At 46.2% G+C, this 24,521-nt stretch overlaps 10 non-coding genes and 1 pseudogene across 10 annotated transcripts; all 11 read right to left on the bottom strand.

Moving 5' to 3' along the window:
• Window positions 1-1,547: 1,547 nt before the first annotated feature.
• Window positions 1,548-1,738, bottom strand: LOC130337578 (U2 spliceosomal RNA). Its single transcript, XR_008878436.1, has one exon. It is a non-coding gene; the product is annotated as a U2 spliceosomal RNA (small nuclear RNA).
• A 2,078-nt stretch (window positions 1,739-3,816) lies between these two features.
• On the bottom strand, window positions 3,817-4,007 carry LOC130337576 (U2 spliceosomal RNA). The gene has a single exon (XR_008878434.1). It is a non-coding gene; the product is annotated as a U2 spliceosomal RNA (small nuclear RNA).
• Window positions 4,008-6,076: 2,069 nt separating this feature from the next.
• Window positions 6,077-6,267, bottom strand: LOC130337575 (U2 spliceosomal RNA). The gene has a single exon (XR_008878433.1). It is a non-coding gene; the product is annotated as a U2 spliceosomal RNA (small nuclear RNA).
• A 2,075-nt stretch (window positions 6,268-8,342) lies between these two features.
• Window positions 8,343-8,533, bottom strand: LOC130337616 (U2 spliceosomal RNA). Its single transcript, XR_008878471.1, has one exon. It is a non-coding gene; the product is annotated as a U2 spliceosomal RNA (small nuclear RNA).
• A 2,054-nt stretch (window positions 8,534-10,587) lies between these two features.
• LOC130337574 (U2 spliceosomal RNA) lies at window positions 10,588-10,778 on the bottom strand. The gene has a single exon (XR_008878432.1). It is a non-coding gene; the product is annotated as a U2 spliceosomal RNA (small nuclear RNA).
• A 2,085-nt stretch (window positions 10,779-12,863) lies between these two features.
• LOC130337610 (U2 spliceosomal RNA) lies at window positions 12,864-13,055 on the bottom strand. The gene has a single exon (XR_008878466.1). It is a non-coding gene; the product is annotated as a U2 spliceosomal RNA (small nuclear RNA).
• A 2,088-nt stretch (window positions 13,056-15,143) lies between these two features.
• LOC130337628 (U2 spliceosomal RNA) lies at window positions 15,144-15,326 on the bottom strand. The gene has a single exon (XR_008878482.1). It is a non-coding gene; the product is annotated as a U2 spliceosomal RNA (small nuclear RNA).
• A 699-nt stretch (window positions 15,327-16,025) lies between these two features.
• Window positions 16,026-16,185, bottom strand: LOC130337635 (U2 spliceosomal RNA; annotated as a pseudogene).
• Window positions 16,186-18,255: 2,070 nt separating this feature from the next.
• LOC130337573 (U2 spliceosomal RNA) lies at window positions 18,256-18,446 on the bottom strand. Its single transcript, XR_008878431.1, has one exon. It is a non-coding gene; the product is annotated as a U2 spliceosomal RNA (small nuclear RNA).
• A 2,078-nt stretch (window positions 18,447-20,524) lies between these two features.
• Window positions 20,525-20,715, bottom strand: LOC130337572 (U2 spliceosomal RNA). Its single transcript, XR_008878430.1, has one exon. It is a non-coding gene; the product is annotated as a U2 spliceosomal RNA (small nuclear RNA).
• A 2,080-nt stretch (window positions 20,716-22,795) lies between these two features.
• LOC130337684 (U2 spliceosomal RNA) lies at window positions 22,796-22,986 on the bottom strand. The gene has a single exon (XR_008878531.1). It is a non-coding gene; the product is annotated as a U2 spliceosomal RNA (small nuclear RNA).
• Window positions 22,987-24,521: the final 1,535 nt, after the last annotated feature.

The raw sequence follows: 24,521 nt of genomic DNA, 5'->3' as shown, positions 1-24,521 counted from the left end.
ACAAATCCCTATGGTTACATACACAACAAAGCTGGGTTGTTGTTGTTTACACTCTGCAAGGCCTGTGGAAGTGAGTGACATCATAGCACTGTAGTTCTGAGGGTTCTAGATGGATGCAACAATCTCCTGTTGCTTCTATGAAGGCCATAATAGACGACATCACCAAACAGCTCCATAGTCACATACACAGCAAAGGAGAGATGTTGTTTACACCTAGTGATGTCAGTGGTATTGAGTGACATCACAGCACAGTGCTAAGGCTCCTGGGCCTGGACACAGCAGCGGCTGCAATATCTCAACGGAGAATACGTTTATATATATGTGTGTGTGTGCGCGTATATATATATATATATATATATATATATATATATATATATATTTCTCCGCCGAAATCACTTTTAAACCCATTTCCACCTTTTTTTCCCTTCTCTTCCTCTTACTTTTTTTTCACGTTTTTTTACGTTTTTCTCCTTTTCGCCTCTTTTGTGGGCGTATTATTCTTCTTTTTCTTCTTTTTTTTCGTCTAATGCATACCCCATCAGTGCAGCAATGCTTATTCAATACCGCCAGCAGATGGAGACACTGGGGGATAATTTTCTAAGGATTTATACTGATTTTTCCTGTCTGAATTTGTCGCACAGAAAGTTGCAGGCCAAATATGTGTGACATTTCTGCGACTTTAGCTTCTAGAGCATTTTTACAACATTATACATAGGTGCTGAATACATAAAAAGCGACTGTTCAGCGACAGACAAGTCGCATCGGCTGAAAGTAGGCCAGAATGTCAGTCCATGTTGGAGCAGGTTTAGATACAGTCTAAAGTATAGATCTCAAAGTCTGTGCACAGAATTTAGCAAGGGCCTCGCACCTTCTGATGCATCAGGTAGGTGCACAATAGCATAGCCTAACCCTCTGTACTTTGGTCTATATTGATGCGGGACATAGACAGCCAGCTGATGACCAATCCATTAGTGCAATGGATGGCTGGAAGCATTTGTCTTTGCCTTTGCAATACCACAGAAGCAATGCATGGTCAATGTACAGCAATGACACACCTGTGTGAACAGCCAGGAGACCCCCCCCCCCCCCCATGTTATGTTACATAGTTACATAGTTAGTACGGTCGAAAAAAGACATATGTCCATCAAGTTCAACCAGGGAATTAAGGGGTAGGGGTGTGGCGCGATATTGGGGAAGGGATGAGATTTTATATTTCTTCATAAGCATTAATCTTATTTTGTCAATTAGGAACATTCAGCACCAACCCGCTATCAAGGCAGCTGCCTATCATGTCATGCCCTACCTGCACAGGTGTGCTGGCTACTCAAATGATCCAATTAAGGAGGCCATTTAGTCAGCAGCAGCAGAAGTCCTGTGCCTGGACGCTCCAACAGCGGCCAGACACAAGCAGAAGCAGCAGAAGCAGCAGCAGCAGCACCACCTTTTGTTTTTTGGCTGCAGCAGCAAGGCCCACAGGGCTGGCTAGCTGGCTAGCCAGCAAGCAGGTAGCAATGAAAGTAGGAATCTTTCTTTTTAACCCTGTAAGGGGGTGGTGCACTGTACCCGAAGATACTGCCATATCGGGTCAATGCATAGGGCGACGGAAGCAAGCTTCGAAATCGGCCCCCGTTCTCAAAAATCCATTTAATATATGGTCCCCAGATAGGGGACGTATCAGATATTAAACTGATAAGAACAGATACTACACTTGATCTTAGCCAAAAGGCCGAGAAGCGATAACCGTGAAAGGGGCGGGCCCAACAAGGTCCCCTTCATGGGCACTATCACTGCTTGCTGTCAGGGAGGCTGCCAGACAATTTTCCATGCACACTCTGGGCTGGGGGGCAGTCAACCACCAGTACACACAGCAGAACCTAAACCCATACCATTATTGCTAAGCAGCAAGACAGGGGCCCATTGCACTCCCACGGGGCCTTTTTAAATGCAATCCATAACCCGGATTTGCCAGGAACCCTTCTTACTCCTCCTACTTGCATGTGACACTGGGCTTAGGATCTGCATAGGAAACACACACACAAGCACACACCTACCTTTGTTGCCTGCAGATGCCTCCTTGGCTGTCCCCAAACGGTATCAAACCAACACCCACGGGAAGCTGTAAGCATAGAGGACATGCCTGCACCCCATTGGACTTACCTGTGTGGGTTAAATCCGGGTTATTTGACAACCTATGGCGGTGATGGTTCTGCTCAGGCAGAGCAGTGCTGATGCTCCTCATAAAGCTGTCGCTGCTGTGAAGGTTCTAGGTGACATCACAAATCCCTATGGTTACATACACAACAAAGCTGGGTTGTTGTTGTTTACACTCTGCAAGGCCTGTGGAAGTGAGTGACATCATAGCACTGTAGTTCTGAGGGTTCTAGATGGATGCAACAATCTCCTGTTGCTTCTATGAAGGCCATAATAGACGACATCACCAAACAGCTCCATAGTCACATACACAGCAAAGGAGAGATGTTGTTTACACCTAGTGATGTCAGTGGTATTGAGTGACATCACAGCACAGTGCTAAGGCTCCTGGGCCTGGACACAGCAGCGCTGCAATATCTCAACGGAGAATACGTTTATATATATGTGTGTGTGTGCGCGTATATATATATATATATATATATATATATATATATATATAATATTTCTCCGCCGAAATCACTTTTAAACCCATTTCCACCTTTTTTTCCCTTCTCTTCCTCTTACTTTTTTTTCACGTTTTTTTACGTTTTTCTCCTTTTCGCCTCTTTTCTGGGCGTATTATTCTTCTTTTTCTTCTTTTTTTTCGTCTAATGCATACCCCATCAGTGCAGCAATGCTTATTCAATACCGCCAGCAGATGGAGACACTGGGGGATAATTTTCTAAGGATTTATACTGATTTTTCCTGTCTGAATTTGTCGCACAGAAAGTTGCAGGCCAAATATGTGTGACATTTCTGCGACTTTAGCTTCTAGAGCATTTTTACAACATTATACATAGGTGCTGAATACATAAAAAGCGACTGTTCAGCGACAGACAAGTCGCATCGGCTGAAAGTAGGCCAGAATGTCAGTCCATGTTGGAGCAGGTTTAGATACAGTCTAAAGTATAGATCTCAAAGTCTGTGCACAGAATTTAGCAAGGGCCTCGCACCTTCTGATGCATCAGGTAGGTGCACAATAGCATAGCCTAACCCTCTGTACTTTGGTCTATATTGATGCGGGACATAGACAGCCAGCTGATGACCAATCCATTAGTGCAATGGATGGCTGGAAGCATTTGTCTTTGCCTTTGCAATACCACAGAAGCAATGCATGGTCAATGTACAGCAATGACACACCTGTGTGAACAGCCAGGAGACCCCCCCCCCCCCCCCCCATGTTATGTTACATAGTTACATAGTTAGTACGGTCGAAAAAAGACATATGTCCATCAAGTTCAACCAGGGAATTAAGGGGTAGGGGTGTGGCGCGATATTGGGGAAGGGATGAGATTTTATATTTCTTCATAAGCATTAATCTTATTTTGTCAATTAGGAACATTCAGCACCCACCCGCTATCAAGGCAGCTGCCTATCATGTCATGCCCTACCTGCACAGGTGTGCTGGCTACTCAAATGATCCAATTAAGGAGGCCATTTAGTCAGCAGCAGCAGAAGTCCTGTGCCTGGACGCTCCAACAGCGGCCAGACACAAGCAGAAGCAGCAGCAGCAGCACCACCTTTTGTTTTTTGGCTGCAGCAGCAAGGCCCACAGGGCTGGCTAGCTGGCTAGCCAGCAAGCAGGTAGCAATGAAAGTAGGAATCTTTCTTTTTAACCCTGTAAGGGGGTGGTGCACTGTACCCGAAGATACTGCCATATCGGGTCAATGCATAGGGCGACGGAAGCAAGCTTCGAAATCGGCCCCCGTTCTCAAAAATCCATTTAATATATGGTCCCCAGATAGGGGACGTATCAGATATTAAACTGATAAGAACAGATACTACACTTGATCTTAGCCAAAAGGCCGAGAAGCGATAACCGTGAAAGGGGCGGGCCCAACAAGGTCCCCTTCATGGGCACTATCACTGCTTGCTGTCAGGGAGGCTGCCAGACAATTTTCCATGCACACTCTGGGCTGGGGGGCAGTCAACCACCAGTACACACAGCAGAACCTAAACCCATACCATTATTGCTAAGCAGCAAGACAGGGGCCCATTGCACTCCCACGGGGCCTTTTTAAATGCAATCCATAACCCGGATTTGCCAGGAACCCTTCTTACTCCTCCTACTTGCATGTGACACTGGGCTTAGGATCTGCATAGGAAACACACACACAAGCACACACCTACCTTTGTTGCCTGCAGATGCCTCCTTGGCTGTCCCCAAACGGTATCAAACCAACACCCACGGGAAGCTGTAAGCATAGAGGACATGCCTGCACCCCATTGGACTTACCTGTGTGGGTTAAATCCGGGTTATTTGACAACCTATGGCGGTGATGGTTCTGCTCAGGCAGAGCAGTGCTGATGCTCCTCATAAAGCTGTCGCTGCTGTGAAGGTTCTAGGTGACATCACAAATCCCTATGGTTACATACACAACAAAGCTGGGTTGTTGTTGTTTACACTCTGCAAGGCCTGTGGAAGTGAGTGACATCATAGCACTGTAGTTCTGAGGGTTCTAGATGGATGCAACAATCTCCTGTTGCTTCTATGAAGGCCATAATAGACGACATCACCAAACAGCTCCATAGTCACATACACAGCAAAGGAGAGATGTTGTTTACACCTAGTGATGTCAGTGGTATTGAGTGACATCACAGCACAGTGCTAAGGCTCCTGGGCCTGGACACAGCAGCGGCTGCAATATCTCAACGGAGAATACGTTTATATATATGTGTGTGTGTGCGCGTATATATATATATATATATATATATATATATATATATTTCTCCGCCGAAATCACTTTTAAACCCATTTCCACCTTTTTTTCCCTTCTCTTCCTCTTACTTTTTTTTCACGTTTTTTTACGTTTTTCTCCTTTTCGCCTCTTTTCTGGGCGTATTATTCTTCTTTTTCTTCTTTTTTTTCGTCTAATGCATACCCCATCAGTGCAGCAATGCTTATTCAATACCGCCAGCAGATGGAGACACTGGGGGATAATTTTCTAAGGATTTATACTGATTTTTCCTGTCTGAATTTGTCGCACAGAAAGTTGCAGGCCAAATATGTGTGACATTTCTGCGACTTTAGCTTCTAGAGCATTTTTACAACATTATACATAGGTGCTGAATACATAAAAAGCGACTGTTCAGCGACAGACAAGTCGCATCGGCTGAAAGTAGGCCAGAATGTCAGTCCATGTTGGAGCAGGTTTAGATACAGTCTAAAGTATAGATCTCAAAGTCTGTGCACAGAATTTAGCAAGGGCCTCGCACCTTCTGATGCATCAGGTAGGTGCACAATAGCATAGCCTAACCCTCTGTACTTTGGTCTATATTGATGCGGGACATAGACAGCCAGCTGATGACCAATCCATTAGTGCAATGGATGGCTGGAAGCATTTGTCTTTGCCTTTGCAATACCACAGAAGCAATGCATGGTCAATGTACAGCAATGACACACCTGTGTGAACAGCCAGGAGACCCCCCCCCCCCCCCATGTTATGTTACATAGTTACATAGTTAGTACGGTCGAAAAAAGACATATGTCCATCAAGTTCAACCAGGGAATTAAGGGGTAGGGGTGTGGCGCGATATTGGGGAAGGGATGAGATTTTATATTTCTTCATAAGCATTAATCTTATTTTGTCAATTAGGAACATTCAGCACCCACCCGCTATCAAGGCAGCTGCCTATCATGTCATGCCCTACCTGCACAGGTGTGCTGGCTACTCAAATGATCCAATTAAGGAGGCCATTTAGTCAGCAGCAGCAGAAGTCCTGTGCCTGGACGCTCCAACAGCGGCCAGACACAAGCAGAAGCAGCAGCAGCAGCACCACCTTTTGTTTTTTGGCTGCAGCAGCAAGGCCCACAGGGCTGGCTAGCTGGCTAGCCAGCAAGCAGGTAGCAATGAAAGTAGGAATCTTTCTTTTTAACCCTGTAAGGGGGTGGTGCACTGTACCCGAAGATACTGCCATATCGGGTCAATGCATAGGGCGACGGAAGCAAGCTTCGAAATCGGCCCCCGTTCTCAAAAATCCATTTAATATATGGTCCCCAGATAGGGGACGTATCAGATATTAAACTGATAAGAACAGATACTACACTTGATCTTAGCCAAAAGGCCGAGAAGCGATAACCGTGAAAGGGGCGGGCCCAACAAGGTCCCCTTCATGGGCACTATCACTGCTTGCTGTCAGGGAGGCTGCCAGACAATTTTCCATGCACACTCTGGGCTGGGGGGCAGTCAACCACCAGTACACACAGCAGAACCTAAACCCATACCATTATTGCTAAGCAGCAAGACAGGGGCCCATTGCACTCCCACGGGGCCTTTTTAAATGCAATCCATAACCCGGATTTGCCAGGAACCCTTCTTACTCCTCCTACTTGCATGTGACACTGGGCTTAGGATCTGCATAGGAAACACACACACAAGCACACACCTACCTTTGTTGCCTGCAGATGCCTCCTTGGCTGTCCCCAAACGGTATCAAACCAACACCCACGGGAAGCTGTAAGCATAGAGGACATGCCTGCACCCCATTGGACTTACCTGTGTGGGTTAAATCCGGGTTATTTGACAACCTATGGCGGTGATGGTTCTGCTCAGGCAGAGCAGTGCTGATGCTCCTCATAAAGCTGTCGCTGCTGTGAAGGTTCTAGGTGACATCACAAATCCCTATGGTTACATACACAACAAAGCTGGGTTGTTGTTGTTTACACTCTGCAAGGCCTGTGGAAGTGAGTGACATCATAGCACTGTAGTTCTGAGGGTTCTAGATGGATGCAACAATCTCCTGTTGCTTCTATGAAGGCCATAATAGACAACATCACCAAACAGCTCCATAGTCACATACACAGCAAAGGAGAGATGTTGTTTACACCTAGTGATGTCAGTGGTATTGAGTGACATCACAGCACAGTGCTAAGGCTCCTGGGCCTGGACACAGCAGCGGCTGCAATATCTCAACGGAGAATACGTTTATATATATGTGTGTGTGTGCGCGTATATATATATATATATATATATATATATATATATTTCTCCGCCGAAATCACTTTTAAACCCATTTCCACCTTTTTTTCCCTTCTCTTCCTCTTACTTTTTTTCACGTTTTTTTACGTTTTTCTCCTTTTCGCCTCTTTTCTGGGCGTATTATTCTTCTTTTTCTTCTTTTTTTTCGTCTAATGCATACCCCATCAGTGCAGCAATGCTTATTCAATACCGCCAGCAGATGGAGACACTGGGGGATAATTTTCTAAGGATTTATACTGATTTTTCCTGTCTGAATTTGTCGCACAGAAAGTTGCAGGCCAAATATGTGTGACATTTCTGCGACTTTAGCTTCTAGAGCATTTTTACAACATTATACATAGGTGCTGAATACATAAAAAGCGACTGTTCAGCGACAGACAAGTCGCATCGGCTGAAAGTAGGCCAGAATGTCAGTCCATGTTGGAGCAGGTTTAGATACAGTCTAAAGTATAGATCTCAAAGTCTGTGCACAGAATTTAGCAAGGGCCTCGCACCTTCTGATGCATCAGGTAGGTGCACAATAGCATAGCCTAACCCTCTGTACTTTGGTCTATATTGATGCGGGACATAGACAGCCAGCTGATGACCAATCCATTAGTGCAATGGATGGCTGGAAGCATTTGTCTTTGCCTTTGCAATACCACAGAAGCAATGCATGGTCAATGTACAGCAATGACACACCTGTGTGAACAGCCAGGAGACCCCCCCCCCCCCCCATGTTATGTTACATAGTTACATAGTTAGTACGGTCGAAAAAAGACATATGTCCATCAAGTTCAACCAGGGAATTAAGGGGTAGGGGTGTGGCGCGATATTGGGGAAGGGATGAGATTTTATATTTCTTCATAAGCATTAATCTTATTTTGTCAATTAGGAACATTCAGCACCCACCCGCTATCAAGGCAGCTGCCTATCATGTCATGCCCTACCTGCACAGGTGTGCTGGCTACTCAAATGATCCAATTAAGGAGGCCATTTAGTCAGCAGCAGCAGAAGTCCTGTGCCTGGACGCTCCAACAGCGGCCAGACACAAGCAGAAGCAGCAGAAGCAGCAGCAGCAGCACCACCTTTTGTTTTTTGGCTGCAGCAGCAAGGCCCACAGGGCTGGCTAGCTGGCTAGCCAGCAAGCAGGTAGCAATGAAAGTAGGAATCTTTCTTTTTAACCCTGTAAGGGGGTGGTGCACTGTACCCGAAGATACTGCCATATCGGGTCAATGCATAGGGCGACGGAAGCAAGCTTTGAAATCGGCCCCCGTTCTCAAAAATCCATTTAATATATGGTCCCCAGATAGGGGACGTATCAGATATTAAACTGATAAGAACAGATACTACACTTGATCTTAGCCAAAAGGCCGAGAAGCGATAACCGTGAAAGGGGCGGGCCCAACAAGGTCCCCTTCATGGGCACTATCACTGCTTGCTGTCAGGGAGGCTGCCAGACAATTTTCCATGCACACTCTGGGCTGGGGGGCAGTCAACCACCAGTACACACAGCAGAACCTAAACCCATACCATTATTGCTAAGCAGCAAGACAGGGGCCCATTGCACTCCCACGGGGCCTTTTTAAATGCAATCCATAACCCGGATTTGCCAGGAACCCTTCTTACTCCTCCTACTTGCATGTGACACTGGGCTTAGGATCTGCATAGGAAACACACACACAAGCACACACCTACCTTTGTTGCCTGCAGATGCCTCCTTGGCTGTCCCCAAACGGTATCAAACCAACACCCACGGGAAGCTGTAAGCATAGAGGACATGCCTGCACCCCATTGGACTTACCTGTGTGGGTTAAATCCGGGTTATTTGACAACCTATGGCGGTGATGGTTCTGCTCAGGCAGAGCAGTGCTGATGCTCCTCATAAAGCTGTCGCTGCTGTGAAGGTTCTAGGTGACATCACAAATCCCTATGGTTACATACACAACAAAGCTGGGTTGTTGTTGTTTACACTCTGCAAGGCCTGTGGAAGTGAGTGACATCATAGCACTGTAGTTCTGAGGGTTCTAGATGGATGCAACAATCTCCTGTTGCTTCTATGAAGGCCATAATAGACGACATCACCAAACAGCTCCATAGTCACATACACAGCAAAGGAGAGATGTTGTTTACACCTAGTGATGTCAGTGGTATTGAGTGACATCACAGCACAGTGCTAAGGCTCCTGGGCCTGGACACAGCAGCGGCTGCAATATCTCAACGGAGAATACGTTTATATATATGTGTGTGTGTGCGCGTATATATATATATATTTCTCCGCCGAAATCACTTTTAAACCCATTTCCACCTTTTTTTCCCTTCTCTTCCTCTTACTTTTTTTTCACGTTTTTTTACGTTTTTCTCCTTTTCGCCTCTTTTCTGGGCGTATTATTCTTCTTTTTCTTCTTTTTTTTCGTCTAATGCATACCCCATCAGTGCAGCAATGCTTATTCAATACCGCCAGCAGATGGAGACACTGGGGGATAATTTTCTAAGGATTTATACTGATTTTTCCTGTCTGAATTTGTCGCACAGAAAGTTGCAGGCCAAATATGTGTGACATTTCTGCGACTTTAGCTTCTAGAGCATTTTTACAACATTATACATAGGTGCTGAATACATAAAAAGCGACTGTTCAGCGACAGACAAGTCGCATCGGCTGAAAGTAGGCCAGAATGTCAGTCCATGTTGGAGCAGGTTTAGATACAGTCTAAAGTATAGATCTCAAAGTCTGTGCACAGAATTTAGCAAGGGCCTCGCACCTTCTGATGCATCAGGTAGGTGCACAATAGCATAGCCTAACCCTCTGTACTTTGGTCTATATTGATGCGGGACATAGACAGCCAGCTGATGACCAATCCATTAGTGCAATGGATGGCTGGAAGCATTTGTCTTTGCCTTTGCAATACCACAGAAGCAATGCATGGTCAATGTACAGCAATGACACACCTGTGTGAACAGCCAGGAGACCCCCCCCCCCCCATGTTATGTTACATAGTTACATAGTTAGTACGGTCGAAAAAAGACATATGTCCATCAAGTTCAACCAGGGAATTAAGGGGTAGGGGTGTGGCGCGATATTGGGGAAGGGATGAGATTTTATATTTCTTCATAAGCATTAATCTTATTTTGTCAATTAGGAACATTCAGCACCCACCCGCTATCAAGGCAGCTGCCTATCATGTCATGCCCTACCTGCACAGGTGTGCTGGCTACTCAAATGATCCAATTAAGGAGGCCATTTAGTCAGCAGCAGCAGAAGTCCTGTGCCTGGACGCTCCAACAGCGGCCAGACACAAGCAGAAGCAGCAGAAGCAGCAGCAGCAGCACCACCTTTTGTTTTTTGGCTGCAGCAGCAAGGCCCACAGGGCTGGCTAGCTGGCTAGCCAGCAAGCAGGTAGCAATGAAAGTAGGAATCTTTCTTTTTAACCCTGTAAGGGGGTGGTGCACTGTACCCGAAGATACTGCCATATCGGGTCAATGCATAGGGCGACGGAAGCAAGCTTCGAAATCGGCCCCCGTTCTCAAAAATCCATTTAATATATGGTCCCCAGATAGGGGACGTATCAGATATTAAACTGATAAGAACAGATACTACACTTGATCTTAGCCAAAAGGCCGAGAAGCGATAACCGTGAAAGGGGCGGGCCCAACAAGGTCCCCTTCATGGGCACTATCACTGCTTGCTGTCAGGGAGGCTGCCAGACAATTTTCCATGCACACTCTGGGCTGGGGGGCAGTCAACCACCAGTACACACAGCAGAACCTAAACCCATACCATTATTGCTAAGCAGCAAGACAGGGGCCCATTGCACTCCCACGGGGCCTTTTTAAATGCAATCCATAACCCGGATTTGCCAGGAACCCTTCTTACTCCTCCTACTTGCATGTGACACTGGGCTTAGGATCTGCATAGGAAACACACACACAAGCACACACCTACCTTTGTTGCCTGCAGATGCCTCCTTGGCTGTCCCCAAACGGTATCAAACCAACACCCACGGGAAGCTGTAAGCATAGAGGACATGCCTGCACCCCATTGGACTTACCTGTGTGGGTTAAATCCGGGTTATTTGACAACCTATGGCGGTGATGGTTCTGCTCAGGCAGAGCAGTGCTGATGCTCCTCATAAAGCTGTCGCTGCTGTGAAGGTTCTAGGTGACATCACAAATCCCTATGGTTACATACACAACAAAGCTGGGTTGTTGTTGTTTACACTCTGCAAGGCCTGTGGAAGTGAGTGACATCATAGCACTGTAGTTCTGAGGGTTCTAGATGGATGCAACAATCTCCTGTTGCTTCTATGAAGGCCATAATAGACGACATCACCAAACAGCTCCATAGTCACATACACAGCAAAGGAGAGATGTTGTTTACACCTAGTGATGTCAGTGGTATTGAGTGACATCACAGCACAGTGCTAAGGCTCCTGGGCCTGGACACAGCAGCGGCTGCAATATCTCAACGGAGAATACGTTTATATATATGTGTGTGTGTGCGCGTATATATATATATATATATATATATATATATATATATATATATATTTCTCCGCCGAAATCACTTTTAAACCCATTTCCACCTTTTTTTCCCTTCTCTTCCTCTTACTTTTTTTTCACGTTTTTTTACGTTTTTCTCCTTTTCGCCTCTTTTCTGGGCGTATTATTCTTCTTTTTCTTCTTTTTTTTCGTCTAATGCATACCCCATCAGTGCAGCAATGCTTATTCAATACCGCCAGCAGATGGAGACACTGGGGATAATTTTCTAAGGATTTATACTGATTTTTCCTGTCTGAATTTGTCGCACAGAAAGTTGCAGGCCAAATATGTGTGACATTTCTGCGACTTTAGCTTCTAGAGCATTTTTACAACATTATACATAGGTGCTGAATACATAAAAAGCGACTGTTCAGCGACAGACAAGTCGCATCGGCTGAAAGTAGGCCAGAATGTCAGTCCATGTTGGAGCAGGTTTAGATACAGTCTAAAGTATAGATCTCAAAGTCTGTGCACAGAATTTAGCAAGGGCCTCGCACCTTCTGATGCATCAGGTAGGTGCACAATAGCATAGCCTAACCCTCTGTACTTTGGTCTATATTGATGCGGGACATAGACAGCCAGCTGATGACCAATCCATTAGTGCAATGGATGGCTGGAAGCATTTGTCTTTGCCTTTGCAATACCACAGAAGCAATGCATGGTCAATGTACAGCAATGACACACCTGTGTGAACAGCCAGGAGACCCCCCCCCCCCCCCATGTTATGTTACATAGTTACATAGTTAGTACGGTCGAAAAAAGACATATGTCCATCAAGTTCAACCAGGGAATTAAGGGGTAGGGGTGTGGCGCGATATTGGGGAAGGGATGAGATTTTATATTTCTTCATAAGCATTAATCTTATTTTGTCAATTAGGAACATTCAGCACCCACCCGCTATCAAGGCAGCTGCCTATCATGTCATGCCCTACCTGCACAGGTGTGCTGGCTACTCAAATGATCCAATTAAGGAGGCCATTTAGTCAGCAGCAGCAGAAGTCCTGTGCCTGGACGCTCCAACAGCGGCCAGACACAAGCAGAAGCAGCAGAAGCAGCAGCAGCAGCACCACCTTTTGTTTTTTGGCTGCAGCAGCAAGGCCCACAGGGCTGGCTAGCTGGCTAGCCAGCAAGCAGGTAGCAATGAAAGTAGGAATCTTTCTTTTTAACCCTGTAAGGGGGTGGTGCACTGTACCCGAAGATACTGCCATATCGGGTCAATGCATAGGGCGACGGAAGCAAGCTTCGAAATCGGCCCCCCGTTCTCAAAAATCCATTTAATATATGGTCCCCAGATAGGGGACGTATCAGATATTAAACTGATAAGAACAGATACTACACTTGATCTTAGCCAAAAGGCCGAGAAGCGATAACCGTGAAAGGGGCGGGCCCAACAAGGTCCCCTTCATGGGCACTATCACTGCTTGCTGTCAGGGAGGCTGCCAGACAATTTTCCATGCACACTCTGGGCTGGGGGGCAGTCAACCACCAGTACACACAGCAGAACCTAAACCCATACCATTATTGCTAAGCAGCAAGACAGGGGCCCATTGCACTCCCACGGGGCCTTTTTAAATGCAATCCATAACCCGGATTTGCCAGGAACCCTTCTTACTCCTCCTACTTGCATGTGACACTGGGCTTAGGATCTGCATAGGAAACACACACACAAGCACACACCTACCTTTGTTGCCTGCAGATGCCTCCTTGGCTGTCCCCAAACGGTATCAAACCAACACCCACGGGAAGCTGTAAGCATAGAGGACATGCCTGCACCCCATTGGACTTACCTGTGTGGGTTAAATCCGGGTTATTTGACAACCTATGGCGGTGATGGTTCTGCTCAGGCAGAGCAGTGCTGATGCTCCTCATAAAGCTGTCGCTGCTGTGAAGGTTCTAGGTGACATCACAAATCCCTATGGTTACATACACAACAAAGCTGGGTTGTTGTTGTTTACACTCTGCAAGGCCTGTGGAAGTGAGTGACATCATAGCACTGTAGTTCTGAGGGTTCTAGATGGATGCAACAATCTCCTGTTGCTTCTATGAAGGCCATAATAGACGACATCACCAAACAGCTCCATAGTCACATACACAGCAAAGGAGAGATGTTGTTTACACCTAGTGATGTCAGTGGTATTGAGTGACATCACAGCACAGTGCTAAGGCTCCTGGGCCTGGACACAGCAGCGGCTGCAATATCTCAACGGAGAATACGTTTATATATATGTGTGTGTGTGCGCGTATATATATATATATATATATATATATATATATATATATATATATTTCTCCGCCGAAATCACTTTTAAACCCATTTCCACCTTTTTTTCCCTTCTCTTCCTCTTACTTTTTTTTCACGTTTTTTTACGTTTTTCTCCTTTTCGCCTCTTTTCTGGGCGTATTATTCTTCTTTTTCTTCTTTTTTTTCGTCTAATGCATACCCCATCAGTGCAGCAATGCTTATTCAATACCGCCAGCAGATGGAGACACTGGGGGATAATTTTCTAAGGATTTATACTGATTTTTCCTGTCTGAATTTGTCGCACAGAAAGTTGCAGGCCAAATATGTGTGACATTTCTGCGACTTTAGCTTCTAGAGCATTTTTACAACATTATACATAGGTGCTGAATACATAAAAAGCGACTGTTCAGCGACAGACAAGTCGCATCGGCTGAAAGTAGGCCAGAATGTCAGTCCATGTTGGAGCAGGTTTAGATACAGTCTAAAGTATAGATCTCAAAGTCTGTGCACAGAATTTAGCAAGGGCCTCGCACCTTCTGATGCATCAGGTAGGTGCACAATAGCATAGCCTAACCCTCTGTACTTTGGTCTATATTGATGCGGGACATAGACAGCCAGCTGATGACCAATCCATTAGTGCAATGGATGGCTGGAAGCATTTGTCTTTGCCTTTGCAATACCACAGAAGCAATGCATGGTCAATGTACAGCAATGACACACCTGTGTGAACAGCCAGGAGACCCCCCCCCCCCCCCCCATGTTATGTTACATAGTTACATAGTTAGTACGGTCGAAAAAAGACATATGTCCATCAAGTTCAACCAGGGAATTAAGGGGTAGGGGTGTGGCGCGATATTGGGGAAGGGATGAGATTTTATATTTCTTCATAAGCATTAATCTTATTTTGTCAATTAGGAACATTCAGCACCCACCCGCTATCAAGGCAGCTGCCTATCATGTCATGCCCTACCTGCACAGGTGTGCTGGCTACTCAAATGATCCAATTAAGGAGGCCATTTAGTCAGCAGCAGCAGAAGTCCTGTGCCTGGACGCTCCAACAGCGGCCAGACACAAGCAGAAGCAGCAGAAGCAGCAGCAGCAGCACCACCTTTTGTTTTTTGGCTGCAGCAGCAAGGCCCACAGGGCTGGCTAGCTGGCTAGCCAGCAAGCAGGTAGCAATGAAAGTAGGAATCTTTCTTTTTAACCCTGTAAGGGGGTGGTGCACTGTACCCGAAGATACTGCCATATCGGGTCAATGCATAGGGCGACGGAAGCAAGCTTCGAAATCGGCCCCCGTTCTCAAAAATCCATTTAATATATGGTCCCCAGATAGGGGACGTATCAGATATTAAACTGATAAGAACAGATTTTTTTTTTTTTTTTTATCTAAAGCCGAGGAACGTGCTTTCGATTCACCCAAAGTGCAAGAAAAAGTGCAAACGTGTTACACTAAAAAAAACGTGCACAAAGGATGCGGTCTATCGCAAGCCCTTCTCCGATAGGAGAGAGGCCCCCCAACAAACCTTACCCTTCGCCTCCGGACCAAAAGGTACCTGCGAGGTTCCAGGTTCGATGTCCCTTTTCGCCAAAGCTACTAGGGGACCACAAATGCTCCCGGCATCCCCCTTGGCGTTGGCCAAGGTATCTGCCCGCAGAGCCGATTACGGTAGGTACCCTGCCAAAGCAGGGGTACCCGGGGTGTTTGCAGGGAGGTGCGGAACCTAATGGCCACACACACCTCCCCTAGACCGCCAGGAGGGACACCCAGAAGGGCTACCGCATCCTGACAAATCCTGTGAACACACAACACGCAAAAAGTGACACAGTGAGACAAAAAAAAAAAAAAATAAATAAGTGAATGTGTGCAGATATACTGCCCGGACATCCGGCCGGATCTATAAAAATTTCTCTGATCCTAGCCAGAAGGCCGGGAATCAAGAGGTGAGTGCCACAAGGTGAAGAGATTATGGTGCCCGTGCTTCAACTCAGTGAGCCTATTCTCCCAGTGAGTTTCGGCACCTCGGGGTCACCACTCCCCGAGGCACAAAAGTACCTCGGCTCTAGACCCTCTCAGCCTCATGGCGAGACCCGGAGGGAACAGGTCACATCGGGGCAGCCGTCGAGCTGATTCCTCAGAACCAGCCCCGGAAAGCCCTGGTACACCTGCATCCTCCATGCAGCACCCATCCCCACCAGCATGAAAACTGATAAGAACAGATACTACACTTGATCTTAGCCAAAAGGCCGAGAAGCGATAACCGTGAAAGGGGCGGGCCCAACAAGGTCCCCTTCATGGGCACTATCACTGCTTGCTGTCAGGGAGGCTGCCAGACAATTTTCCATGCACACTCTGGGCTGGGGGGCAGTCAACCACCAGTACACACAGCAGAACCTAAACCCATACCATTATTGCTAAGCAGCAAGACAGGGGCCCATTGCACTCCCACGGGGCCTTTTTAAATGCAATCCATAACCCGGATTTGCCAGGAACCCTTCTTACTCCTCCTACTTGCATGTGACACTGGGCTTAGGATCTGCATAGGAAACACACACACAAGCACACACCTACCTTTGTTGCCTGCAGATGCCTCCTTGGCTGTCCCCAAACGGTATCAAACCAACACCCACGGGAAGCTGTAAGCATAGAGGACATGCCTGCACCCCATTGGACTTACCTGTGTGGGTTAAATCCGGGTTATTTGACAACCTATGGCGGTGATGGTTCTGCTCAGGCAGAGCAGTGCTGATGCTCCTCATAAAGCTGTCGCTGCTGTGAAGGTTCTAGGTGACATCACAAATCCCTATGGTTACATACACAACAAAGCTGGGTTGTTGTTGTTTACACTCTGCAAGGCCTGTGGAAGTGAGTGACATCATAGCACTGTAGTTCTGAGGGTTCTAGATGGATGCAACAATCTCCTGTTGCTTCTATGAAGGCCATAATAGACGACATCACCAAACAGCTCCATAGTCACATACACAGCAAAGGAGAGATGTTGTTTACACCTAGTGATGTCAGTGGTATTGAGTGACATCACAGCACAGTGCTAAGGCTCCTGGGCCTGGACACAGCAGCGGCTGCAATATCTCAACGGAGAATACGTTTATATATATGTGTGTGTGTGCGCGTATATATATATATATATATATATATATATATATATATTTCTCCGCCGAAATCACTTTTAAACCCATTTCCACCTTTTTTTCCCTTCTCTTCCTCTTACTTTTTTTTCACGTTTTTTTACGTTTTTCTCCTTTTCGCCTCTTTTCTGGGCGTATTATTCTTCTTTTTCTTCTTTTTTTTCGTCTAATGCATACCCCATCAGTGCAGCAATGCTTATTCAATACCGCCAGCAGATGGAGACACTGGGGGATAATTTTCTAAGGATTTATACTGATTTTTCCTGTCTGAATTTGTCGCACAGAAAGTTGCAGGCCAAATATGTGTGACATTTCTGCGACTTTAGCTTCTAGAGCATTTTTACAACATTATACATAGGTGCTGAATACATAAAAAGCGACTGTTCAGCGACAGACAAGTCGCATCGGCTGAAAGTAGGCCAGAATGTCAGTCCATGTTGGAGCAGGTTTAGATACAGTCTAAAGTATAGATCTCAAAGTCTGTGCACAGAATTTAGCAAGGGCCTCGCACCTTCTGATGCATCAGGTAGGTGCACAATAGCATAGCCTAACCCTCTGTACTTTGGTCTATATTGATGCGGGACATAGACAGCCAGCTGATGACCAATCCATTAGTGCAATGGATGGCTGGAAGCATTTGTCTTTGCCTTTGCAATACCACAGAAGCAATGCATGGTCAATGTACAGCAATGACACACCTGTGTGAACAGCCAGGAGACCCCCCCCCCCCCCCCATGTTATGTTACATAGTTACATAGTTAGTACGGTCGAAAAAAGACATATGTCCATCAAGTTCAACCAGGGAATTAAGGGGTAGGGGTGTGGCGCGATATTGGGGAAGGGATGAGATTTTATATTTCTTCATAAGCATTAATCTTATTTTGTCAATTAGGAACATTCAGCACCCACCCGCTATCAAGGCAGCTGCCTATCATGTCATGCCCTACCTGCACAGGTGTGCTGGCTACTCAAATGATCCAATTAAGGAGGCCATTTAGTCAGCAGCAGCAGAAGTCCTGTGCCTGGACGCTCCAACAGCGGCCAGACACAAGCAGAAGCAGCAGCAGCAGCACCACCTTTTGTTTTTTGGCTGCAGCAGCAAGGCCCACAGGGCTGGCTAGCTGGCTAGCCAGCAAGCAGGTAGCAATGAAAGTAGGAATCTTTCTTTTTAACCCTGTAAGGGGGTGGTGCACTGTACCCGAAGATACTGCCATATCGGGTCAATGCATAGGGCGACGGAAGCAAGCTTCGAAATCGGCCCCCGTTCTCAAAAATCCATTTAATATATGGTCCCCAGATAGGGGACGTATCAGATATTAAACTGATAAGAACAGATACTACACTTGATCTTAGCCAAAAGGCCGAGAAGCGATAACCGTGAAAGGGGCGGGCCCAACAAGGTCCCCTTCATGGGCACTATCACTGCTTGCTGTCAGGGAGGCTGCCAGACAATTTTCCATGCACACTCTGGGCTGGGGGGCAGTCAACCACCAGTACACACAGCAGAACCTAAACCCATACCATTATTGCTAAGCAGCAAGACAGGGGGCCCATTGCACTCCCACGGGGCCTTTTTAAATGCAATCCATAACCCGGATTTGCCAGGAACCCTTCTTACTCCTCCTACTTGCATGTGACACTGGGCTTAGGATCTGCATAGGAAACACACACACAAGCACACACCTACCTTTGTTGCCTGCAGATGCCTCCTTGGCTGTCCCCAAACGGTATCAAACCAACACCCACGGGAAGCTGTAAGCATAGAGGACATGCCTGCACCCCATTGGACTTACCTGTGTGGGTTAAATCCGGGTTATTTGACAACCTATGGCGGTGATGGTTCTGCTCAGGCAGAGCAGTGCTGATGCTCCTCATAAAGCTGTCGCTGCTGTGAAGGTTCTAGGTGACATCACAAATCCCTATGGTTACATACACAACAAAGCTGGGTTGTTGTTGTTTACACTCTGCAAGGCCTGTGGAAGTGAGTGACATCATAGCACTGTAGTTCTGAGGGTTCTAGATGGATGCAACAATCTCCTGTTGCTTCTATGAAGGCCATAATAGACGACATCACCAAACAGCTCCATAGTCACATACACAGCAAAGGAGAGATGTTGTTTACACCTAGTGATGTCAGTGGTATTGAGTGACATCACAGCACAGTGCTAAGGCTCCTGGGCCTGGACACAGCAGCGGCTGCAATATCTCAACGGAGAATACGTTTATATATATGTGTGTGTGTGCGCGTATATATATATATATATATATATATATATATATATATATATTTCTCCGCCGAAATCACTTTTAAACCCATTTCCACCTTTTTTTCCCTTCTCTTCCTCTTACTTTTTTTTCACGTTTTTTTACGTTTTTCTCCTTTTCGCCTCTTTTCTGGGCGTATTATTCTTCTTTTTCTTCTTTTTTTTCGTCTAATGCATACCCCATCAGTGCAGCAATGCTTATTCAATACCGCCAGCAGATGGAGACACTGGGGGATAATTTTCTAAGGATTTATACTGATTTTTCCTGTCTGAATTTGTCGCACAGAAAGTTGCAGGCCAAATATGTGTGACATTTCTGCGACTTTAGCTTCTAGAGCATTTTTACAACATTATACATAGGTGCTGAATACATAAAAAGCGACTGTTCAGCGACAGACAAGTCGCATCGGCTGAAAGTAGGCCAGAATGTCAGTCCATGTTGGAGCAGGTTTAGATACAGTCTAAAGTATAGATCTCAAAGTCTGTGCACAGAATTTAGCAAGGGCCTCGCACCTTCTGATGCATCAGGTAGGTGCACAATAGCATAGCCTAACCCTCTGTACTTTGGTCTATATTGATGCGGGACATAGACAGCCAGCTGATGACCAATCCATTAGTGCAATGGATGGCTGGAAGCATTTGTCTTTGCCTTTGCAATACCACAGAAGCAATGCATGGTCAATGTACAGCAATGACACACCTGTGTGAACAGCCAGGAGACCCCCCCCCCCCCCCCCCCATGTTATGTTACATAGTTACATAGTTAGTACGGTCGAAAAAAGACATATGTCCATCAAGTTCAACCAGGGAATTAAGGGGTAGGGGTGTGGCGCGATATTGGGGAAGGGATGAGATTTTATATTTCTTCATAAGCATTAATCTTATTTTGTCAATTAGGAACATTCAGCACCCACCCGCTATCAAGGCAGCTGCCTATCATGTCATGCCCTACCTGCACAGGTGTGCTGGCTACTCAAATGATCCAATTAAGGAGGCCATTTAGTCAGCAGCAGCAGAAGTCCTGTGCCTGGACGCTCCAACAGCGGCCAGACACAAGCAGAAGCAGCAGCAGCAGCACCACCTTTTGTTTTTTGGCTGCAGCAGCAAGGCCCACAGGGCTGGCTAGCTGGCTAGCCAGCAAGCAGGTAGCAATGAAAGTAGGAATCTTTCTTTTTAACCCTGTAAGGGGGTGGTGCACTGTACCCGAAGATACTGCCATATCGGGTCAATGCATAGGGCGACGGAAGCAAGCTTCGAAATCGGCCCCCGTTCTCAAAAATCCATTTAATATATGGTCCCCAGATAGGGGACGTATCAGATATTAAACTGATAAGAACAGATACTACACTTGATCTTAGCCAAAAGGCCGAGAAGCGATAACCGTGAAAGGGGCGGGCCCAACAAGGTCCCCTTCATGGGCACTATCACTGCTTGCTGTCAGGGAGGCTGCCAGACAATTTTCCATGCACACTCTGGGCTGGGGGGCAGTCAACCACCAGTACACACAGCAGAACCTAAACCCATACCATTATTGCTAAGCAGCAAGACAGGGGCCCATTGCACTCCCACGGGGCCTTTTTAAATGCAATCCATAACCCGGATTTGCCAGGAACCCTTCTTACTCCTCCTACTTGCATGTGACACTGGGCTTAGGATCTGCATAGGAAACACACACACAAGCACACACCTACCTTTGTTGCCTGCAGATGCCTCCTTGGCTGTCCCCAAACGGTATCAAACCAACACCCACGGGAAGCTGTAAGCATAGAGGACATGCCTGCACCCCATTGGACTTACCTGTGTGGGTTAAATCCGGGTTATTTGACAACCTATGGCGGTGATGGTTCTGCTCAGGCAGAGCAGTGCTGATGCTCCTCATAAAGCTGTCGCTGCTGTGAAGGTTCTAGGTGACATCACAAATCCCTATGGTTACATACACAACAAAGCTGGGTTGTTGTTGTTTACACTCTGCAAGGCCTGTGGAAGTGAGTGACATCATAGCACTGTAGTTCTGAGGGTTCTAGATGGATGCAACAATCTCCTGTTGCTTCTATGAAGGCCATAATAGACGACATCACCAAACAGCTCCATAGTCACATACACAGCAAAGGAGAGATGTTGTTTACACCTAGTGATGTCAGTGGTATTGAGTGACATCACAGCACAGTGCTAAGGCTCCTGGGCCTGGACACAGCAGCGGCTGCAATATCTCAACGGAGAATACGTTTATATATATGTGTGTGTGTGCGCGTATATATATATATATATATATATATATATATATATATATATATATTTCTCCGCCGAAATCACTTTTAAACCCATTTCCACCTTTTTTTCCCTTCTCTTCCTCTTACTTTTTTTTCACGTTTTTTTACGTTTTTCTCCTTTTCGCCTCTTTTCTGGGCGTATTATTCTTCTTTTTCTTCTTTTTTTTCGTCTAATGCATACCCCATCAGTGCAGCAATGCTTATTCAATACCGCCAGCAGATGGAGACACTGGGGGATAATTTTCTAAGGATTTATACTGATTTTTCCTGTCTGAATTTGTCGCACAGAAAGTTGCAGGCCAAATATGTGTGACATTTCTGCGACTTTAGCTTCTAGAGCATTTTTACAACATTATACATAGGTGCTGAATACATAAAAAGCGACTGTTCAGCGACAGACAAGTCGCATCGGCTGAAAGTAGGCCAGAATGTCAGTCCATGTTGGAGCAGGTTTAGATACAGTCTAAAGTATAGATCTCAAAGTCTGTGCACAGAATTTAGCAAGGGCCTCGCACCTTCTGATGCATCAGGTAGGTGCACAATAGCATAGCCTAACCCTCTGTACTTTGGTCTATATTGATGCGGGACATAGACAGCCAGCTGATGACCAATCCATTAGTGCAATGGATGGCTGGAAGCATTTGTCTTTGCCTTTGCAATACCACAGAAGCAATGCATGGTCAATGTACAGCAATGACACACCTGTGTGAACAGCCAGGAGACCCCCCCCCCCCCCCCCCATGTTATGTTACATAGTTACATAGTTAGTACGGTCGAAAAAAGACATATGTCCATCAAGTTCAACCAGGGAATTAAGGGGTAGGGGTGTGGCGCGATATTGGGGAAGGGATGAGATTTTATATTTCTTCATAAGCATTAATCTTATTTTGTCAATTAGGAACATTCAGCACCCACCCGCTATCAAGGCAGCTGCCTATCATGTCATGCCCTACCTGCACAGGTGTGCTGGCTACTCAAATGATCCAATTAAGGAGGCCATTTAGTCAGCAGCAGCAGAAGTCCTGTGCCTGGACGCTCCAACAGCGGCCAGACACAAGCAGAAGCAGCAGCAGCAGCACCACCTTTTGTTTTTTGGCTGCAGCAGCAAGGCCCACAGGGCTGGCTAGCTGGCTAGCCAGCAAGCAGGTAGCAATGAAAGTAGGAATCTTTCTTTTTAACCCTGTAAGGGGGTGGTGCACTGTACCCGAAGATACTGCCATATCGGGTCAATGCATAGGGCGACGGAAGCAAGCTTCGAAATCGGCCCCCGTTCTCAAAAATCCATTTAATATATGGTCCCCAGATAGGGGACGTATCAGATATTAAACTGATAAGAACAGATACTACACTTGATCTTAGCCAAAAGGCCGAGAAGCGATAACCGTGAAAGGGGCGGGCCCAACAAGGTCCCCTTCATGGGCACTATCACTGCTTGCTGTCAGGGAGGCTGCCAGACAATTTTCCATGCACACTCTGGGCTGGGGGGCAGTCAACCACCAGTACACACAGCAGAACCTAAACCCATACCATTATTGCTAAGCAGCAAGACAGGGGCCCATTGCACTCCCACGGGGCCTTTTTAAATGCAATCCATAACCCGGATTTGCCAGGAACCCTTCTTACTCCTCCTACTTGCATGTGACACTGGGCTTAGGATCTGCATAGGAAACACACACACAAGCACACACCTACCTTTGTTGCCTGCAGATGCCTCCTTGGCTGTCCCTAAACGGTATCAAACCAACACCCACGGGAAGCTGTAAGCATAGAGGACATGCCTGCACCCCATTGGACTTACCTGTGTGGGTTAAATCCGGGTTATTTGACAACCTATGGCGGTGATGGTTCTGCTCAGGCAGAGCAGTGCTGATGCTCCTCATAAAGCTGTCGCTGCTGTGAAGGTTCTAGGTGACATCACAAATCCCTATGGTTACATACACAACAAAGCTGGGTTGTTGTTGTTTACACTCTGCAAGGCCTGTGGAAGTGAGTGACATCATAGCACTGTAGTTCTGAGGGTTCTAGATGGATGCAACAATCTCCTGTTGCTTCTATGAAGGCCATAATAGACGACATCACCAAACAGCTCCATAGTCACATACACAGCAAAGGAGAGATGTTGTTTACACCTAGTGATGTCAGTGGTATTGAGTGACATCACAGCACAGTGCTAAGGCTCCTGGGCCTGGACACAGCAGCGGCTGCAATATCTCAACGGAGAATACGTTTATATATATGTGTGTGTGTGCGCGTATATATATATATATATATATATATATATATATATATATTTCTCCGCCGAAATCACTTTTAAACCCATTTCCACCTTTTTTTCCCTTCTCTTCCTCTTACTTTTTTTTCACGTTTTTTTACGTTTTTCTCCTTTTCGCCTCTTTTCTGGGCGTATTATTCTTCTTTTTCTTCTTTTTTTTCGTCTAATGCATACCCCATCAGTGCAGCAATGCTTATTCAATACCGCCAGCAGATGGAGACACTGGGGGATAATTTTCTAAGGATTTATACTGATTTTTCCTGTCTGAATTTGTCGCACAGAAAGTTGCAGGCCAAATATGTGTGACATTTCTGCGACTTTAGCTTCTAGAGCATTTTTACAACATTATACATAGGTGCTGAATACATAAAAAGCGACTGTTCAGCGACAGACAAGTCGCATCGGCTGAAAGTAGGCCAGAATGTCAGTCCATGTTGGAGCAGGTTTAGATACAGTCTAAAGTATAGATCTCAAAGTCTGTGCACAGAATTTAGCAAGGGCCTCGCACCTTCTGATGCATCAGGTAGGTGCACAATAGCATAGCCTAACCCTCTGTACTTTGGTCTATATTGATGCGGGACATAGACAGCCAGCTGATGACCAATCCATTAGTGCAATGGATGGCTGGAAGCATTTGTCTTT

The sequence above is a fragment of the Hyla sarda genome, unplaced genomic scaffold (genome assembly GCF_029499605.1).
Source record: "Hyla sarda isolate aHylSar1 unplaced genomic scaffold, aHylSar1.hap1 scaffold_502, whole genome shotgun sequence".
Lineage (NCBI taxonomy): Eukaryota > Metazoa > Chordata > Amphibia > Anura > Hylidae > Hyla > Hyla sarda.
This window is presented reverse-complemented; position numbering and strand designations above follow the sequence as displayed.